Raw genomic sequence first — 15,681 nt, forward strand, 5'->3', positions numbered from 1 at the left:
GAGTAAAACCATAAGAATATAGTTCTGATGTGCATCAAAAGATTGTTGAGCATCACAAAGTGAATAGCTAAAGAATTGAAAATCCCCATTTGGACCATCAGTGCAATAATTAAGAAGTTCCAATCAACTAAAGATGTTACGAATCTGCCAGGAAGAGGACGTGTGTCTATAGTGTCTTAACGCACGATGAGGAGGAGAGTTTGAGTAGCCAAAGACTCTTCAAGGATCACAGCAGGAGAATTGCAGAGATTAGTTGAGTCTTGGAGTCAGAAGCCAACCAAAAATAGAGAAAATAAAATATCAAACAACCCCTACATCTCACATGTTGTTTTGGAAGGTTTCTGGAAAAATCCTCCTCGCTCATCCAAAAACAAACTCCAGCAAGTTCAGTTGTCAGACACGACTGGAACTTCAAACGGCACAGGGTTCTGTGGTCAAAGAAAGAGCTTTTTGGCTGCAAACACGCTAGATGGGTTTGGTGCACACAAGGATAAAAAGTACCCCATGTGTACAATTTAATATACCGTTGGATCTTTAATGTTGTGGGCATATTTTTCTGCTGGAGGTCCTGGACATCTTGTTCAGATACATGGCATCGTGGATTCTATCAAATATCAACAGATAAAAAAAATCAAAACCTGACGACTTCTGCTAGAAATCTTATAAGGGGCCATGGTTGGATTTTCCATCAGGACAACGATCCAAAACATCAAAATCAACATTAAAAATATGTTATGGAGCACAAAATGAAGCTTCTGCCATGACCGTCCCAGTTCCCTGACCTGATGAGTGGGCTGAACTGAAGAGAAGAAGCGCCAGCTTGGATCTGGAAATCTGAAGGATCTGGAGAGATTTTGTATGGAGGAATGGACTCTGATCTCTTGTCAGGTGTTCTCCAAACTCATCAGGCATTATAGGAGAAAACTCAGAGCTGTAATCTTGGCAAAAGGAGATTGCAAAAAGTATTTGATAAAGGGTGCCAATAATTGTGGCCAATGTGTTTTGGAGAAAAACATTAACATACAACATAATGGGATTTCCCCCCACTTTCAATTATTTTACTTCAATGAAAGGTTAGATTTGTGCCATTTTGTTTTAATGAAAGATCAAAAGGATAAACAATGCAGATTTATTTTTTATTGTTCATATTTACCAGGGGTGCCATTAATTCTGACCACAACTGTATTATCAAAGTTAGATGCCACACCTACAAAGGCAACTAAAGGCAGCATGAAAGCAAGGAAGCATGTAATAGCATACGAAAGCACTGCATATACAGGATATAACTCTATAATGTCACTCTAATGAGACAAATAGCTCTAAAGATGCCAAACAATTAACTACTTAAATACAGTATAGAAGCTAGTGGCGGTTTCATAAGACTGTTATATTACAATGACAAGAGCCCTTAAGAGCTCTCAGAGAATTTTATGGATGATCTAACTGTAAGACTCAACTCTGTCTGATCTGACTAGCAACAGCCGTGGCGTAATAAATCCTGTATATACGCTTTGTCATCACAACCTAGCTTAACCTAGCCCTGAGAGACACTGTGGAAAGAGAGGCAGAGAGAAAGAAAAAAAGAGTGAAAGCATGTAGGCACCACATAATCCTACGCACTTAGCCCATCTCATCTTATCTCAGTTGGAAAACTGATTTGTGGTGAGGCAGAAATTTTGTACCAGTGTATCTTTAGGCCCGAACTGCTAAAATTTCCTTTAAGAAAGTCTCATTTTCATTTAGCTCATAAAAAACATTTAACTGACAACCCGAATACTCCGAACGGTTACGCCACTTTAAAACCTGCTTCTTACTCCTTTACCATCTGTGATCCAGTTTAACCAGGCACTAAACAGTAAGTATTTAAATTAACTACTTGTCTTGCACACTGTTGTTCGCTTACTATATATGGTAGGAGGTATGTAGTGACTAAAGGCCCCGATATACTGACAGCAAAGTTCTTTTTTGTTCTTCGCTTTGGGGTAAAACAAAGTTAGAAATACGCGAGAAGTGTATATAGAGAAGAATATACTGTTAGCGGACATCCGACGTCTCCAACACTGCTGAGAGTAACGTATAGATGAATATGTAAATATATGCTGCACACTTTCCTCTCAATAACAAAATAAACACACAACAAAATTGAGAACAGCGAGCAGTTTCTTAATAAAGCATAAGAAATGCATATGATCACAGCAACGTGGATATAGCACTTTATACAACAGATTGCTTAAAATCAAGAATCTTTACCCTATTGAACATGAAAAAAAAAATGTCAGTGTCTCGTTTTATCAGAATTACAACTTTTGTACAACATTTTCTACTATAACGCAGTTCCCCAGTGTGTTCATGTTTTCACTCGCAGACGCCTGACCTCGATGAACTGAACAGGAGAAATGAACCGGAAAAGATTTCCACGCGAAAGAAGGTGGAGCCTCTGCGCACACCTGCCTATTACCTAATAGCCACAGACCAATTGTAGTAAAAAAAAAATCTTTACCAGCCAAAGCAAACTTTTCCAGAAAGTTCGCTTTGGCAAGCTGTTTCGGAGAGAAAAAAAAGAAAAAAGAAAGAAAAAAAAGGTTCATTTTGGCCTGATTTTGTTCAAAATAACGTCACATGAGTTCGTTCTTCGATTTCACTTGAAGTATATTGGACCTTAACACCGTGCTACTGAAAAGTGGGTAGCACTTTAGTTTAGGGTCCAATTCTTACCATTAACTAGTTGCTTATTAGCATGCATATTACTAGGATATTGGCTGTTTATTAGTACTTATAAAGCAAATATTAATGCCTTATTCTGCATGACCATATTCTACATCCCTTAATCCTACCCAATTCATACCCAATACCTTACAAACTATTAACAATCAATAATTATAAATTGGGAGTTTATTGAAGCAAAAATCGTTGTTAATAGTGAAAATTGTACCCTAATCTAAAGTGTGACCATCAGATCATGTATGCGCCGTTACCTGCAGCAATGTAGAATAGTCTCCAAAGTATTGTGGATCAATGTGGTCTGCTGTATCCTCCACAGCACTCAGAAAAGACTAGGAAAGATTGGGAATTGTGCTGTGAAATTACGTTTAATACAGATTCAAAGTGTTCTGTGCTATCCCTATCACCAAGTCCTGGCTTACGTCCCACGCTTTGAAACATCCACCACACCACCAAACTGTACTTCCCAAAATGCCCTGGAGGACACAGAAGAGTGCTTCAACCCAGTACAGAATGGATTTGCACATCCTTCACCCACAAAGGAACAGACGAGGCACTAGAGACGTCTTTCAAACGCACACAGAGAAATGCAGATTACAGATCCAGGCACATACACGCACACGCACACACACACACACACACACACACACAGAGTTCCTCTCGCTCTGCTGACACTGCTGAGTGGGCGAGGAATACTGATAGGGAGGGATCATGTAGGTGACTATGTGATTGTGTGTGTCTGTTTGCCCACAGTAGTGTAGGTGTTAAAATTTTAAGTGATCAAGTGACTAAATGTGTGAGTGTATGTGTGTCAGATTTGGCTTTGATTCCCCCTGCAGTATTCTCATTTCTACAGTTATAAAATTCATTAAGCTCATACGGTGATCAGTTAACAAAGATTGCCACAGAAATAATACTCACACGTTAAGGAAGCCACAAAGGTGAAAAAGTCAAACACAGACCTACCCTTCACTTTAATGAAGAACCCAAGACGGAATGAAGGCAAGTCCTACAGGCTCCTCAAAGTTGTAGAAATCTTGTCTTGAATTTGAATCTGTTGGGGTATTTCCTTTGAGATTATAAGGGGTCTGCGGCTAAAGATCTCCTATCCCGGACGAGACCCCAAAATCTGTAAGCATGACCCAAAAACCTCAGGACCTTGTAGCTCACCTCTGTGGGTTCAGAGAATCCACATCCCAACACAGTCAAATCAAGATGCATGGTAAATAACTGAAGAAATTGGAGTCCAGGTTAATGAAAAAGAAAGAAAAAAAATGAAAAAATGAGAAAAAGACAGGAAAAATGCTTAGACGAGTGATGCTGAGAAGAGAGAGAGTTATCTGCAGTCTTGAGGGCGACTGCCAGGTACCGGCGCATGCGCAAAGATCATACATCCCCCCTGACACACACACACACAAATGTTCACTCATCAGCGAGGCGGACAGACGCACCCTCCTCCTCCTCCTCCTCCTCTTTTCTCTTTTTCTCCCACTCGATAGCAGCTATTCAGCTGTATCTCTCAAACTTTTTCTCTGTTCAGATTCTCTTAACCTCTCTCTTGTGTGTTCTGACTGTTGTGCTGAAAAGAGTATCTACACTTTTTTTCACATTATTGTACAGAACACAATGGCTTTGTTCATACAGGAAGCAAAATTCAGATTTTTTGGAACATTTGAATCAAATCTGTTAATTGGTCTTGTTCAGATATATATATACATACAGTATATACATATAGTATAATATAATATAATGATTGCATTTACATTACACACTTCTAACAGTTGTGAAAAGTCCATTGTATGTTTAAACTTGAGGTGGATTATAAAACATATTTGCCAGAATTCAAAAGGCCATAGAATGGATTCAGGTGAAACTGCTGAGGTATTTATTCCTTCTAACGTCCAAGTTCCTTTGACCGGACAGAAGTGTTGCAGTCACTGCACCACTGATAAGGACAAAGTGCATACTTAGCTATACTTTGAGCTGGAACTTATACATTTCTCCGCAGAAGTGAGCTGAATCTGACAAAACCATTAACACTTCCTAATCAAACACACCTGATTCAATTTATAAGCTGGTAAGAACACCAGGGTGGTGTCCGAAACTGCCCCCTGCAACCTCATTCACTATTCCCTACATTAGTCCACTAATATAGTTCACTTGAGGGATTGAATGTAGCCACATTGAGAGATAGTAGCCAGTGGTTTAGATAATGGATTGATGGATGATTCAGCTTTGGGCGCCGCCATCTGGTCAGACGCGGGAATTTATTCAACACGTGACTTTCACAGTGGATTATGGGTATTTTCTAGCCATTGAGCATACATCGTTGTATACTCATTACTGCAGTGCATTGTAGGATTGAACAAGTGCACTCGATAGCGCTTGATAACGTCCACAACAAATGGATGTCCACTCAAATAGTGCCCTGTATAATGGTATTTTTTCAGACAGCTCAAGACCTGAAATGGTCAAGATAAGCGAGACATCCAAACGGTCAATTTTTGGTACTATGTCTTCAGGAACAAAGTTTGGAAGCACTGGGTTAGTCTATAGTATTCATAATTAGCTGCATAAAAACAATACAAGTTAAATGGTATGTCCCCATTTAGATATCTACAAAAGTTAATGCATGTGCGTGTGTGCATGCGTATGTGTGAGAGTGAGTGAGGGGGTGGGAAAACATTATACCTTCTAATCAGACTGTCAACAAACTACATGACCAAGAGTATACACACCCCTTCTAATTAGCAGGTTTAGCTATGGTATAGTATAGTAATTTTAGTAAAACATTCATACCCACACACACACACACACACACACACACACACACACACACGTAACAGACATACATTCACACATGAACGTATAACAAGCAAGCATGTACATACACGTGCACTGACAAGAAACTACATTCATTCAAATATGCACAATGGTTTTACTGTGAAAGCTGTCTGTCCTGTAATTTAAAGATTTAAGTTACTGAAATGATTTTATAATTCAAGTTGATGCAACTGAAACAAATGCCACCATTGCATATTTAGCATGATTTGTGTCTCTCTGATCTCTGGCTCTATGTAGCAATCTCCCGCCCAAACATGTCCGCCTAATTCAAGGGTGTAAAATAGAGCATGAGATAAGAATGTCAAAGAGGCCCATCACCCCCAAAGAACTGGATAATTTCCTTTTTTTCCCCAATACCTCCCTTCCTTGAAATCAAGAACAATCTTATCTGTGGGAGACTCCCTAAAATAAGGATGTACACTACCATGAGAACAGGTTCTTCTGGAAGGACTGGAGTCATTGAAAGATGAGGAGCCCCCCATGACCCTCCAGCAAAGTACAGATGAGATTGATGGACCTCTTTGTGAGAGGACCAACAAACGGGTAGTCAAAGAATAGCCAAATCTGGCAGTGTAGGGACATTCCTGAAGGTCCATTCTGGACTATTCCAGAAGGGCAACGTGATTCATGCCAGAATATAACAATGAAATAGGATTATTAGGAGACCATTAAAAGTTAATTAAGAGCTGTTAGTCTGTTGCCTACCGGACTGGAAGTGTGCTGAAGAGATCACCAGCACATCTACCCACGAACTGCTTTGTTCCTTTCAAATCCCAACAATCCAAAACACAATACATGAAGACATGCCAGATTCAAAAATCCTCTTTGAAGCACCAGTCCAGGGATATGAAGGGTTCGCTGGTCTTGAGGGTAATAAAGTTTAAGGGCTGTTCACAATGAAGACAATAACATAGATACAAGATAATGTAGTTTCCATCAGTAAAGCAATAGGGGCTTTCGCACAGCAGTGTTGGTGCGTTCGCAATGCAGGAACTAGGAACGATTTTAACTCTAGGAACTCTTTTAGAGAAACTAATTTAGCTCCTACTTCAGAGTAGGGTCCAAGCCAGCTCTATAGGAACTATCTGTGACCTTAGTGTTCGCGGAGTGGCCGAACGCATGCAAAACACTGACACCTGCCATTTTTAAAAAAGCTATGTAAACACAGAGATTATTACGAACATGAAAAACAGTGATAGGTAGGCAGCGTTTCCTGCAGATGGGAAGGGATCCGATCTGTGTTTGTGTTTGGAGCTCCGTCGAATTGATTCATTAATCCCTGATTTTCTTCTTTACCACTCATTTATAAACAAGCACTTTCTATTTTTATATCATGTGAACTTATCCTCGACACTATTCCTTATAAAAAAACAATCGGATTGCTTTGATATCGCTACTTAGATCCAACTTTCCGAATCTCGGCTACTAGCCTTTAGCCCGCTAGCATTTCACGCGTGGCCTCGCGCCTATCGACCCTCTCATTTTACACCCGTTTCACTGAAAGGATACGGGTTATATCCATCATTTCAGTCCTAAATAAGTAGTGATATTGGTAGTATCACTACTAATTTACTGTTCATCTGTTATAATGGCGAACATATCGGATGTGTGTCTAACGTTACCTCTGAGTGCAGGTGAGGACACATTCGAGCTGTTTTCGGTACGATTGGAGCTGGAGTCGGTGGAGAAGCAGATCCGTGTTCTGCTGGTGAAGCAAGCCGAGCTGCGAGATCGGCGATCAGCGCTTGAAACATCACGCGCCGATGCTCACAAGTCAGTGGTTAGTAACTTTTTGACTCCGACTTCGTCTACTCCGTGCGTTTCTCTGCCCAGGAGGACGCGATCATCTCTGCCTTCATTCACTCCGGCACCGGGGCAACACCATGGACCCTGGGTGATCCCACAGCGGAAGACACGAGCCAGGACCAGACCAAGGACTTCCCCGCCCCTCTCGGTCTTCGAGATCTCCACCCGGAACCGCTTCTCCCCTCTTCGCGAGCCGGAACGTGACGCCGCCGTGATCATCGGCACTTCCATGGTCCGTCATGTCCGTGCTACCTCAGGTAAGCGTAAGGTGCGCACTCACTGCTTTCTTGGTGCTCGTGTTCTTGATGTCGCTGCACAGATTCCCGAGATCCTGAACGGTGACGAGCACGTCGGAGCTGTGGTGCTACACGCGGGGACGAACGACATCAGGCTGCGGCAGACGGAGGTTCTGAAGAAGGACTACAGAAGCCTGATCGAGACGGTTTGCAGCACATCGCCTGAAGCAACGATCATCGTGTCTGGACCGCTTCCCACGTATCGACTAGGACAAGAAAGGTTCAGTAGATTATTTGCTCTAAATGAATGGTTAATGTCATGGTGTAATGAACAGAAACTGCTCTTTGTAAATAATTGGAATCTGTTCTGGGAGCGACCTAGGCTCTACCGTGCTGATGGCCTGCACCCCAGCAGAGTCGGAGCGGCTGTTCTGTCGGACAACATCTCCAAGACGTTACACCCCATTTGACTAGTAAGTCAAAGTCCAAATCACAGTCTTTGCTGTCCCAACTTAATTGATATAAGTAGTGTAGAACATTATATAGAAACTGTGTCTATTCCTCGCTTAGTGAGGCCAAACAATAAATGTAGTGTAGGATCTAGCAAAAATCTTATTGTAATTAAACCAGAAAATCGAAATATCAGTGAACAAAAACAATTTCTAAAGCTAGGTCTTCTAAACATTAGATCGCTCACACCTAAGGCGGTTATTGTAAATGAAATGGTCACAGATAATAGTTTCAATGTACTTTGCCTTACTGAAACCTGGCTTAAACCAAATGATTATTTCGGTCTAAATGAGTCTACTCCACCAGGATACTGTTATAAGCATGAGCCCCGTCTGATCGGTCGTGGCGGCGGTGTTGCAACAATCTATAGAGATATTCTTAATGTTACTCAGAAAACAGGTCACAGGTTTAATTCGTTTGAAGTACTTGTGCTAAATGTTACGCTCTTAGATTTAAGAAACAAATCCATATTATCTCTAGCCTTGGCTACCCTATATAGACCTCCAGGGCCCTATGCTGACTTCCTAAAAGAGTTTGCATACTTTCTCTCAGATCTATTGGTCAATGTCGATAAAGCAATAATTGTTGGAGACTTTAACATACACGTAGATAATACAAATGATGCGTTAGGGACTGCGTTTACAGATTTATTAAACTCCTTTGGGGTCACGCAAAACGTCAGTGGTCCCACTCATCGTCTAAATCATACACTAGATTTAATTATATCATATGGAACCAATCCAACTGATATAAATATTATACCGCAAAGTGATGATCTCACTGATCATTACATGGTATCTTGCGTAATACGTACTGCTGAAATTTGTCAAGTTGCGCCACGTTATAGACCAGGCAGAACAATCGTTCCAACCACTATAGATAGATTCTCAAATAGCTTACCTGATCTATCTCAGCTGCGCAGTGCACCCAAACAAACAGATGAACTGGAGGAAATGACTAGCAGTTTGAGCACCATGTTCTCTAGTACACTAGATATTGTTGCACCAATTAGATTAAAAAAGGTTAGAGAGAAAACTAAAGCACCATGGTACAACAGTGCTACGCATGCAATCAAGAGAGAAACTCGTAACTTAGAGCGTAAATGGAAACAAACTAATTTAGAGGTCTTTAGAATCGCGTGGAAAGACAGTATGTCACGTTATAAAAAGGCTCTAAAAGCAGCCAGGGCTGAGCATCTACGCAAACTAATAGAAAATAACCAAAATAATCCAAGGTTTTTATTCAACACCGTGGCTAGACTAACAAATAAACAAACATCACCAGAGCAAAATATTCCGTTACAGTATAGTAGTAATGATTTTATGAATTACTTCAATGAGAAAATAGAAAACATCCGAAACACAATTGTAAATATACAATCCTCTATGATGTCTTATGATTCAGCCTCAATTATGGCCCCTCTAGAACAACTACACTGCTTTACAACTATAGGACAGGAAGAGCTAAATAAACTTATCATTGCATCTAAACCAACAACATGTTTATTAGATCCAATACCCACTAAACTACTGAAAGAAGTGTTACCTGTAGTGGAAGAGCCTCTTCTTAATATTATTAACTCGTCTTTATCTTTAGGTCATGTTCCAAAAATATTCAAGCTGTCAGTAATACAACCTCTCATTAAGAAACCGCAATTAGATCCAAATAACTTAGCAAATTACAGACCCATCTCAAATCTTCCATTTATGTCTAAAATACTAGAAAAAGTTGAGTCCGCTCAATTGTGCTCTTTCTTGCAAGAAAATGATATTTATGAAAAATTCCAGTCGGGATTCAGACCGCATCATAGCACAGAAACTGCGCTAGTTAAAATAACAAATGATTTACTTTTAGCTTCTGACCAAGGCTGTATCTCAATACTAATTCTACTCGATCTTAGCGCTGCGTTCGACACTATCGATCATAAAATACTCTTGGATCGACTACAAAACTACACTGGTGTTCAGGGACAGGCATTAAGCTGGTTTAGATCGTACTTATCAGACCGTTACCATTTTGTCTGTTTAAATGGGGAAAAATCAAAGATAACGCCAGTAGACTATGGAGTGCCGCAAGGATCGGTGTTAGGCCCTCTGCTATTCTCAATATACATGCTGCCACTTGGTAATATTATAAGAAAACATGGAATTAATTTCCACTGTTATGCTGATGACACTCAATTATATATCTCATCACGACCAGATGAAAACACTAACTTATCTAAATTGACAGAGTGTCTAAATGATATAAAATGCTGGATGACATGTAATTTCCTGCTATTAAATTCAGATAAAACGGAGGTACTACTTTTTGGTCCAAAAAACTACCCACAAAATTCCTTACAATACAACTTTAATTTAGAAGGATGTCCTGTTACTTTATCCACTACAGTAAAAGACCTGGGTGTTATACTAGACCGCAACTTGACTTTCGAAAATCATATTTCATATATTACAAGAACAGCCTTTTTCCACCTTAGAAACATTGCTAAGCTACGTAACATGCTATCTATTTCTGATGCAGAAAAGCTAGTTCATGCATTCATGACATCGAGACTAGATTACTGTAATGCTTTATTAGCTGGTTGTCCTGCATCCTCAATAAACAAGCTACAGTTAGTGCAAAATGCAGCCGCTAGAGTTCTTACTAGATCAAGAAAATATGATCATATAACACCTATTTTATCATCTCTACACTGGTTACCTATTAAGTTACGTATCAATTACAAAGTATTCCTACTGACCTATAAAGCCCTAAATGGTTTAGCTCGTGTGTATTTAACAGACCTTCTATCGCCATACAATCCATCGCGCTCTTTAAGATCACTAAATTCGAGGCTTCTGGTCATTCCTAGGATATCTAAGTCCACTAAAAGAGGGAGGGCGTTCTCACATTTAGCTCCTAAACTCTGGAATAGCCTTCCTGATATTGTTCGAGACTCAGACTCGCTGTCCCATTTTAAAACTAGATTAAAGACGCATCTCTTTAACCAAGCATTCACTTAATGCTTAACCTTTAATACTACTGCTGAATCAGTTCGAATGCATTAACATTATGAACATCAGCTATGCTAATTATTTCCCATCTGCCTTTCTGCTGTTATCTCGGGACGCTAGTCCCGAGGTAAATAGCGTTCGTCAGCTCCAGTTTGTATCCAGCCTCTCACGGAGACTTTAGATGCCCCAACGCCTGTGAAGAGACGACTCGACGCCTGTGAAGAGACGACTCAAAGCCGGCGATATGTTATGCCATAAATTAATACATGATTAACTAACTGTATTTTTCTATGTACATTTCCGAAATGCACTTTCTGTAAAGCTGCTTTGAGACAATGTGTATTGTGAAAAGCGCTATACAAATAAATTTGAATTGAATTGAATTGATAGATGGGCCTATACCCTTTTACGCTGAGAGAAAATCCAACGCAACTTTGAGGTGACCAAGCTAAACATGATCATGTATTTCTGCTCAGCTAGCAACACTGGACATCAACCACACAGCATACGCTTATAACTTTTAATATTATCTCTACTTTCTATGTATAACAGTTCTATCTAATAACGTATTAGACATGACTGTTAGTCAAATCGTAAACTAATGAACATGAAGAATGCAAGTGTTGTTTGCTGCTCAGGCTCTGGCGTTCTCAGCGCCATCAAAATAAAGGTCAGCCAGGGCATCAAAACAACTTTAGGTCATTTCAGAGTTCCTACTGGCGGTGCGAATGCAACCAGAAAACATTCCTAGGTGAACCATTAGTTCTAGGGGGACCACCCTGGTGGCTGTTCCTAGAACTATCCGGTGCGAAAGACCCTAAAGCGCCATCCACAGTACTGCGTTTTAGTTTAGAAACGGAGAATTAAAACGAATACGATCACAGTCCACACCAGCGTTTTAGATGCGTATTAGAATTGATCTCCATCCACATTAAAACGACTGAAAACGCAGATCACGTGACCATTCACCTACACTGGGCATGCGCGTGCCGGTGTAAACAGGAAACAGATTAACTATTCCTCAGATTTGACGAAGAAGAAAGAAGCTGAAGTTACCTCTGCAAAAGGTTAGCAATGGCGAAGACCAGAGATTTCATTTCATGGACCGACGACGAGGTGGAACTTTTACTTAAAGTTACCAGAGAATTCAAAACAGCCATGGCGGCAGAAAACACAGACTGGGAGTCGTCGCAAACCAAATACAGCGACATATTGGAAAGATACCGGGAGCATTATCCATTGCCAGAGCAAGCCACAACAATGGGAAAGGTGTACCCCCATAATGAGGACGAAATCACTAAAGGTATGTATGGTAGGCAAAACTTTAACTATAACGTATAACCCTTGATATTACGTGGTTTTGCCTGGATGTGTTTTAACAGGCCTAGCTAATGTGAGAAAGTTGCTCAAACTCCGTTTGTGTTGCAGGGGGGGGGGGGGGGGGGGTCGGGGGGTGTGGATTAACGCTAGTTATACAAAAAAATGAACGTTAAACTGTTTCGTGTTTTGTGTTCACAGGGCAATTGACTACAAAACTAAAGGCAGTATGAATCAGCTACAGGCGAGCTGTCGATGCTGGTCGTCGAAGTGGCCATGGTCGAGTAGTTTTGCTCTATTTTGAGCTCTGCGAGTCGATTTGGGGAGGCTCTCCTGCAACGCATGCGATTCCTGGGGGTATCGAGACCGGTGACGTGGCGGTGGAGGCCCCGGAGGAGTTTTCCAGCCCAACTGGGGACCAGTTTATATATATATATATATATATATATATATATATATTTGCATGGTGTGTTTATTTGGGTGTTGTTGCTAATAATTTGTTATTTGCTCAGTAGAAATTATGTTAATAAAGACATTTAAACAACTTATTCATTGTGTATTTGCTGTCTTTTTCATCTATCAGTATCTATATCTCCAGGTATATTGATATTTCTACAGAGATATCATGATACATGTACACAGACCAGAGAGAGGATGACAGCATCTAGTAAATCAGTGTACAAACTCACATACTCAAAAGTCAAAATTTTTACTTTTTATTCAATCACATATTTTTTAGGTTACATTTAATAACAGTATACACGTTTAAAAACACATGGCAGTCAGAGTAAAAGGCAAAGGAATAACTTCACTGTACTTGGAAACCTGTTTTTTATAAACGTTAAAAATAAAAGTTTTAGTTAAGGGTCAAGAAATGTCTTCAACACGTCTCACTCGTTTCCCTTCATTTTCATTGTTATCTGCTCTCACATTACAGTCTCTCATGTGTGGCTGGAAATCCCTGTTGTACTGGTGAGCAGCATTAATGCATTGCTCGTTTACAGGTTCATTGTTCATTTCACAATAATTGTGCAGAACAAAGCAAGCATAGATCACAAAAGGAAGATCCTTCATGTTTATGTCCATCTGCCTTCTCAAAGCCGCAAACCGTGCCTTCAAACGTCCGAATGCGCGCCTTGCAAAGAGATAGGCCATAATACTGCTCCTGTGGAGTAACTCCGCTGTTGGGGTACACGTTCATGAGGTACGGCTTAAGGGGATAAGCTGGATCCCCCAGAAGAAACACAGGGACAGCATCTTCACCTTCCACTAACTCTCTAGGGCAGGAGGATTTTGTTCCATTTTTTAGGTCAGCACACAGTTTCGAGTTGGCAAATATGCACGCGTCGTGCACACTCCTCGGCCATTTTACAACAACATCCATGAAACGATATTGGTGGTCACACAAAGCTTGTACATTCAAAGAATGTTTTCCCTTTCTGTTGATGTAGTCTGTCGAGTTGGCTAAGGGTTGTTTGATTTCGATTTGTGTACAGTCAATTGCCCCCATGCATTGTGGCATCCTGTGTGTCCGATAGAAGTTCACAACAAGATCCTTCACCTCGGCCTCTGTGCTCTGTGTTTTAATGTAGTCTGGACCCATGAAAATGGCAATGGCCTTTCTGACCTGTCGGATGATTAGTGAAACAACTTGTCGGGACAGTCCAAATGCATTTGCGGTTTTCCGAAGTCTCCCCTCGTCACTCAGGTAATACTTCATGCACGCTACCTTTGTTAGTACATCCACGGGGTCCCTCAATTTCGTTGTTGCTCCTTCCACGTGCGGACGTAGTTTTTCGCTGAGGTAAGATAAGTGCCGATCTGGACTGGAAGACCATTCCTCAGGAACCACAACTTCATTGATAAAATTAGCCCACCATGCGCTGGTTCTTCCCGGTTTAACTCAAAACCGACGCTCCATGTACGGTCGATACCGCCGCTGCACACGGGTATTGTCATAGATTGCTCGAATAATAGCTTGCCTCCGCCGCATGTAGGCAGTTATAGCATTGTAAAATGCAGAATTTACTTGCACAACAGCAGCTAGCAAAGACATCAAAGTCAGTAACGCTTGTAATTCGTTATCCATGTTGCAGTCACTAACATAACTGGTAGTCTAGGCTGTTCTTCTTCCGGGGGGCAGGTCATGTGATGGGTGTTTGACAAATCAGGGAAGGATACGCCATGACTGATGACACCCAACCAGAGAGCCGAGCGTGAGCCTCTGCGTCATCATTTCTAAAGTCCTCCGTTTTGACCCGTCTATACTAAAACGCCCTCCGGAGATTCAAAACGGAAAACGGGGTCGGCAGCGTTTCTAAACTTCTCCGTTTTAGGTCTTCGTTTTTGCTGTTTTAGTGTGGACGGGAGGTGCAAACGTAGCAAAAGGTCTGTGTTTCTAAACTAAAATGTAGTAGTGTGGATGGGGTTGTGCAAAATGCTGCATTCAAGAATTGGCTCTCTTTAAAAAATAAAATCGATTTTACATTTAAGTGGCCACACCCCACAGGAATATGAATTATAATTTGAATTACAAGAGGAATTTAATGAATTGCAATTCATCTATCTATATCCATCCAAACGTCCATCCATCATCTGACTTTCAAACAAGACTTTTTCAAACCAAGAACTAACGTTTGTCTCGCCAAACATAGCTGTTCTAGTTTAAAAAAAACAACAGTTATGTAAATTTCTTTACATTTCAATTAATTTATATTCCAACTATATTACCTTAAATTCAATTTCTACATTCTGTCTGCTACCTAAGTTAATTGTAATTTAAAATGCATTCTCAATTCAGTTTTGAATTCCACACAACCCTAGTCTAAATTTGGTTCAAACCAACAAAAGTAAAAGAATATATTATATTTTAAATAGCAGGCAGGCTAAAGAAACAATGTTCTGCCTTACCCCAAATAATGTCTTCCATAGCATACATTGGTTTTTGGCATCAATCCTGAACCTAATTTGTCCAATTAAAATGAACAGATATCATTTTACCCATACATTATCCAAATATGCCAATATCAGCATTCATCAAGCAAGTATAAAGTTCTCTCTATATAAATAATTACACTAATAAAATCAACCACAACCATGTCTGGCAAAATCTGCCAGCACAATGACATGCAATATCGCCTGCGGTTCTTTTACAGGATTGCATCATATTCAAACCACACAGGGCTCATGGGTCAGAGCTGCTGGCAGCTGTTTGAGACTGTTAGGATTCTGCTCACGATGTTTTAGGGGTC

At 40.5% G+C, this 15,681-nt stretch overlaps 1 protein-coding gene across 4 annotated transcripts in view; it reads right to left on the reverse strand.

Annotated features, from left to right (window-relative positions):
- The window catches only part of tanc2a (tetratricopeptide repeat, ankyrin repeat and coiled-coil containing 2a), a 175,079-nt gene that overhangs the window by 79,856 nt on the left and 79,542 nt on the right, over window positions 1-15,681 (reverse strand). Inside the window, exon 1 of one of the 4 annotated variants that reach the window (XM_077212126.1) lies at window positions 3,688-3,958. The exons of the other annotated variants lie outside the window; for them this stretch is intronic. The gene's annotated coding sequence lies outside the window, so the exon portion shown is untranslated. Of the gene's footprint in view, window positions 1-3,687; window positions 3,959-15,681 lie in introns of those variants that run through there. 4 annotated transcript variants of the gene reach the window in all.

This window comes from Siphateles boraxobius, unplaced genomic scaffold (assembly GCF_051911475.1).
Source record: "Siphateles boraxobius isolate OS27281-9 unplaced genomic scaffold, OSU_SipBor_1 66, whole genome shotgun sequence".
In the NCBI taxonomy this organism is placed as follows: Eukaryota; Metazoa; Chordata; class Actinopteri; order Cypriniformes; family Leuciscidae; genus Siphateles; species Siphateles boraxobius.